Genomic DNA, 6,653 nt, shown 5'->3' with positions numbered 1-6,653 from the left:
AATGTGCAGAGTATAGAATGCACGCACCCATGATGACTGAATGCACTCGGCTTATAGCTTATAGCTGTTTACTCCTCCGTGGTGTTGGTCTCTACAAAAGCACGTATTCAGAGTTATTGAACAAACGCACATCCATCTCTCTCTCTCTCTCTCTCTCTCTCTCTCTCTCTCTCTCTCTCTCTCTCTCTCTCTCTCTCTCTCTCTCTCTCTCTCTCTCTCTCTCTCTCTCTCTCTCTCTCTCAAATAAGCGAGACATTACTGAGACATCCTCACCGTGAGCGTGCAGTCTCTTGAGGCTTTCAAAATATGGTTATGAGTCTGAGTTGCACATGCAGGTGAGAAAGCACCTGTGAAGTCGGAGCGTTAGAGCATCTGTCATCCGAGTATCGACGCAAAGCTTGCATCTCCATGCCAACATCACCAAAAAATCAGAGAGGAGCAATGGCGGGACGTAAAGGACGCCCTCCTGTTAGGTACATTTTCTCACCATTTTTTTTATGTCATTATTAGACATGTAGAGGTGCCCATCGATGTGCATGCCTAAGAGCAAATTGTATCAAAAATAATGTATATATTTTTACAAAAGCAAATTGCTTCTAGCACTACCCGGTGACGAGAATGTTTGTAGCTTGCTAAATTTTATTAGTGTCTAAAGACCTGCATGTTAACGTGAATGCCTGGAGACGATGTTTACATATGAAAAAAAGCTTTCAAATCATTCAAGCTTGCTAAATTTCAGATTAATTAAAATGTCAATTACTGTCTAAAAACCTGCATGTTAACATGCATGTTTAGAGAAAAGTGATTAATGTTTCAAAAGAGATTATTTTTGTTCTTTATATTCAATATTAAGAAACCCTCATGTGAGGTGTCCATTGGATTATTATATTTTTTGAAATTTTGTTCCACATTCAAAGGTGGTGCTGTCCAAATATTTTCAAAGATTGATTGTGTATTGTATTGAAGGGCAACTTAAAGACCTGCATGGCAACATGCATGTTTAAAACCAATGTTTCATTAGAGTAGTAGAATATATTGTTGTATTTCTAAAATTTGTTTTTATGCACAAAAAAGGTTCTAGTCATACATGTTACATGTTAGCGTGCATCTTTACAAGCAATGTTTTGTTGGAGATAGTATTTATTTTTTGTCTTCAATCTTTATTTTTTGTCTCCTCCAATGGACTATGTAAAGATTAAATTCTGTTTGAAACATTGCTTATAGACATGCATGTTAACATTCATGTTTAAAGGCAATGTTTTCATTGTTAACGTTCATGTTTAGAGGCAAGTTTTCATTGCTTATAGACATGCATGTTAAAGTTCATGTTTAGAAGCAATGTACAAATTTTTTCAGATGTTGATTGTGTATTTTATTTGTAGTCCATCTCGTGGAAGATTAAAGAAAAGTCTACGTAATGAAAAGTCTACACAACCACTTGAAAGTAGTGAACAGCTGTCATCAGTGTCAGTAACAAAAATGTCAGAGTGTCATGGCATTGAAGAGGAAGAGATTCACTCTGTGGATGTTGACCAAGGGTCTATGCACGAAATTGATGACACATTGGCTCCTGAAGAAAACGAACTTCAAATTATCCCTTGGGAAATACGAGATGAGGTAACTGCAACTGCAGAGATTGACGAGGAGCAACATATTTTTATGCATAGAGATGCCGATGTACTTCAGACCACACATATGTTCAGTTGCTTTGATTGTCCTCCTATACCATTGTGTAGGTTGATTCCATATGCTAGAGTCATAGGTTTAAGAGATGATTTAGGTGGATTAAAAACGGCTTTTGCAAGGGAACGATATATGCAAGAAAAGGGAGCTTTCATTGTTTCACTTTGGACATTTAAGAGAGAGCAAACCATTGCTACAGGTAAGTTGAAGCTTCTTAAATTTTTTAAGTGAATTTGTATTTTAAAAATTCTTTTTGAATTCACTAATTTTGGTTTCTTGTTTTCAAGATAACATCAAAGAAAAGTGGGATCCTCTTTGGATAGAAATCAATGAGGAGTATGAGTTGGAGCTCAAAAGCCAACCAAGGTTTGCAGATCTGTCAGACCGCATGTTTTATGTTTGGGAGGGCAACCATCGCACGCTTGCATGGACTGAAGCTATCAAAGAGAAGTTTTCCACCTCAAAGGAGAGACATTGTAGGGTCCTTTGTACTATCATAGATCCCACCAAGGTTCCTGAGATTGCATTGCTAAGTAGCTTGCAACGAATGAATGTGTGAGTATCTACTAAAGCATATATCTTGTTGTTGAATACTTTATTATGGAAACAAATCAATATGGGTTTTTGCAGTATGAACATGCATGCTTTGGTGGCCACTCACATACGGGATGAGATTGTGAACACCAATCACATATGTGTAGCTGAACATGAAAGCTACCTAAAAACTCTCCCCGACAAAGACCAGAAACTAATTGCATCTGTGCGAAGAAAGTATGCTAAAGGTGCAGAACCTTGGTATCCACTCACACGACGCTACCTTGGCATGCTAGTTTATGATGTGAGTTTTGTTTTTTTTTTGCTTGCAAATTATTTTTAAGTCATTTGAATAACTCTTAGACAAATTGATTTCTTTTTTAAATTCAAATAACTAAAGAGAAGAGTCTAGATTGACTCAACTCAAGCAAGGAATGCCTGTAGAGGATGTGAAGAAGGAGGAGAAGAGCATTCATCGTGAGATAATACATAAATATCAAGAACACATTGGAAAGGTACACTTCCCCAAATAATCAAGCAATAGTCATTGTGTTGATTGTTGTTATGGATGTGAAGTAAAACTTCATGCTCTTTGTATTGTGTTGTAGCTCTTGAATATTTTGGATCCCAATCTTGGGACAGACTGGTTGGCAAAGATTATGTCACTCAAATGGGGACATGATAGCTGGGCAACTTTAGAGAAGCTAAACTTGATTGCACTCCATGATGCCCCTATGTAGAATAGAATCCAATGGGTTTCATTACTCGAGTCTGATAGGATCACAAGGACTGCTTTTGGTTTGAAGAAGGGAGATAATTTGTTTCGACAGTGAGTATGATTTACTAGTTATTTAATGTTTGGCTTGCTTTGTCTAAGAAATAATATTTTTTGTGGTGTTTTGATTTTTTTAAATTTGTAGTTGGCTGCGTAGAGAGGGCTACCTTGCTCGTGTCTATGAGAGAGCAACACAACTTGTTTTGGACAATTCAAATGTGCCAAGAGGGGCACCATTGCCACATGAATGCACATTGGGGTTCTACTTTGATGAAATTAAGTTTGAAGCTAGGCCTTTTCTCTATCCTTTGGAGGTTTCTTTGGAGGCCAAAAGCAAAGATGTAGAGAAACAAGCACTCAAGAAAGTTTATACTTTTCGAATGGTAGCTCAACGATTGGCTTACAGGTTTGTAACAATTTTGATCTTGCTTTGTATGTCACTATCGAGTCATGTGTTCAATGTTTTTGTTTCTTGTTAGGTTTTTGTCACTTTTGGTTTCAAAGGGGATCTTGCCAACTCTCCCATTTGTGGTGAGACAGTGGGCACAGACTGCGTCAAAGGACATATATATGTACCTCCCTAGCATGCCCACTTTGACAACATGGGAGAGAGATACATGTCCATGGTGGTTAGATATGGTGCAAGGTCACATACTTGAGAGAGAGAAAGAGCTTTGAGAAACCATGCTTAGGGATACAGCAGCAGAGGCGAGATAACCACCACCTCCTACTTCAGAGGCGAGACAACCAAGTATGCTTATGTCATTCTTTAACTTTTATGTTTTCATGCTGTTGATTCTTGTAGGTTCAAAAACTGTTGTATATGTCTTTTAAGGTGTCCACTTGTCTAGTGAGAGGATGGAGACTGTGGTTGATACCACTATTGTGAAGGATGTTCTAGAGCATGGTAAGTGTCAGAATTTTTATTGTCGAATTTTATTAATACTTTGTGAAAAAGTTCACATATCATAAATATGTTGTCGCAGACTCCTCGAGCTTGATTGTTCTTAGGAGGAGCATACAATTTGTCTATGTTTAGGAGTCTCCTTTGCGTTACCCAAGGCTTCCTGTTGATACATGATGTATTGCTATTGTTGGCGATTACATTTCTATCGCTGCAAACTATAGAGAGGGTACTCGCAATGCATCGTGGAATCTTGTGCATCAACATATGTCTCGAGTTCGCTCAAGCGGTGTGCCATACACTCGTGGGGGAAAGTATGTTTTGTGGGCCGCAGATTTGTCTTCTTGGATCTTCCTTTTGGTGGATTGCATATTGGTTCTTCTTCTCCATCTTGTTGGGATATTTGCACTGAGGAGCATGTACGATCTGCTATCCATTTGACTTTTTCTACACTTGCAGATTCTGGATGGCTGCTCATTATGGCTTCTACTGCAGGTATTTGTGTTGTGTTTGATTACTTGCATTAATATTATCTCATAATATCGGTAGTTTTTTCTTACAAGAACCTATGAATAGGAGAGGTTATTGGATGGGTGGAGAGGTTCTGTCGTGCTTCAGAGATGGTGGTACATCGTCGCATTATAGTGCTCCATCATAGTTCATATGGATATGTTGAGAGTTTATCTGGTAGAATTCAGGTATTGTTTTCACTTCAGTATTGTATAGTTTTGTTGAGGCTCTTTCTTCAATGTTGTGGTTTTGTAATTTGATTTGCAGTGCCAGTGCTCTATGCTACTTATGGTACACAGGATTGGGATGCAGCCAGCATGCTTTGTGGCTGAGAGCACCACTATGTTCTCTCGCTTGGGTCTCCAGCCTTCAGATTCGTTCATGACACACCATTTTCCGGAGCCTTCCTTAGCTAGATCAGGATCACGGATGCCTTGGCAAGGTGAGATGCAACGGATCCAGGCTTTTGTTGAGCTGCTTTGTTGACGTGGAGGTATTTGTTTGGAGCTTGGGTGTGGTACAGCTCCCATTTTGGCTGCATGCTTATCATCTGAACGAGCATGTGCTGTGCTTGACCCCGATGAGTCTCTTATTAGAGACTATGTGGTTCCCTTGCTTTGCCCTAAAAAGCGAAGTCGAGAGGAGGCATCTTCTACCTCTCTAGATGTTGAGGATGAGGGTGACATGCCATCACGTATCGACCCTTATGATGACTAGTGAGACTTCGCTCCTACTATGACATTGACATTACTTTTGTGTTTTTTATCTTTATGTTGTGTTTCACTTTTTGGCATTTATGTATCTTGCGTAAGAATTACGTCTAATGTTATTAGATCTATAGATTAAATTTTGATTACATGCATAATAACTACATATACTTTTGTTTGTTTGTGGAAGTGCATTGCCAATTTATGCAGAGGCAGCGGCTCAAAGAATGGTGAAGGAATTGAGATACAACTTTCGTATCTGTGAAATGCGTCATAAACGCAATGTTTTCATTGATGACGAATGCGACTCTTCATAGAGTCTAAGAATTATTAGCGAGTGCTTATGATGTAGAGTTTAAGTATTGACAAATGGACATATCATTCCTTCTATGATTTTGAAAGTGAATATTTTGAAATCCTCATGTGAGGTGTCCATTGGACCATGGTTAGTTTGAAATTTTCTTCATTTTACAAAGGAAGCTTTGTCCAATTTTTTTTATGAAAGGCTCTTGTATTAATGATTTGACAACATAATTTGTATTATGGATAATACATAACATTGTGAATTGATGAGACGAATGCAACTCCTTCAAGAATCTAGAGAATCATTGGCAAGTGTTTGTGATGTAGGGTTTAGTTATTAACAAATAAGATACTGTTTGTGAAAATGTAGCTTATTGAGTTCATTTTCTTGTATTATGATTCACTTCCCTATTTTGTTTGCTCTGTGTTTTGGGTCTTTATGTTATGTTTCACTTTTTGGCATTTATGTATCTTGCGAAAGAATTACGTTTAATGTTATTAATGAGATCCATAGATTGAATTTTGAGTCCATGCATATTGACTACATTCACTTTTGCTTGTTTGTGGAAGTGCATTGCCGATCTATGTATAGGCAGCGGCTCAAAGGATGGCGAAGCAATTGCGATACGACTTTCATATCTGTGAAACGCGTCATAAACGCAATGTTTTCATTAATGACGGATGCGACTCTTCATAGAGTCTAGAATTATTATCGAGTGCTTATGATCTAGAGTTTAAGTATTGACAAATGGACATGTCATTCCTTGTATGATTTTGAAAGTGAATATTTTCAAATCCTTATGTGAGGTATCCAATGGACCATGGTTAGTTTGAAATTTTTTTCATTTTACAAAGAAAACTTTGTCCATTTTTTATGGAATTCTCTTGTATTAATGATTTGACAACGTAATTTGTGTTATGGATAAACATTAAGTCATTGATGAGACGAAAGCAACTCCTTAAAGAATTTAGAGAATTATTGGAAAGTAATTGTGATGTAGGGTTTAGTTATTAACAAATGGGATAGTGTTTGTAATACTATAACTTGTTGAGTTCATTTTCATGTATTATGATTCACTTCCTTAATTTGTTTGCTCGGATCTGTGTTCGCTCGGAAAATGTCGCTCGGGGTATGGTAAGACTCTTAGTAGAGCAGTGAAATAATAATCGTTCTAATTGTGCCACTTGTTGTTTGATTGACAATGGGTGCTTTTGTACTCCTGGTCCGTGATGCCAC

General features: G+C 37.7%; 1 pseudogene; it reads left to right on the top strand.

The window, feature by feature from the left end:
* The first annotated feature begins 441 nt into the window (after positions 1-441).
* LOC147455097 (uncharacterized) lies at positions 442-5,555 on the top strand (annotated as a pseudogene).
* The last annotated feature ends 1,098 nt before the right edge of the window (positions 5,556-6,653 follow it).

The sequence above is a fragment of the Adiantum capillus-veneris genome, chromosome 6 (genome assembly GCF_014529385.1).
Source record: "Adiantum capillus-veneris isolate H3 chromosome 6, ASM1452938v2, whole genome shotgun sequence".
NCBI lineage: Eukaryota > Viridiplantae > Streptophyta > Polypodiopsida > Polypodiales > Pteridaceae > Adiantum > Adiantum capillus-veneris.
This window is presented reverse-complemented; position numbering and strand designations above follow the sequence as displayed.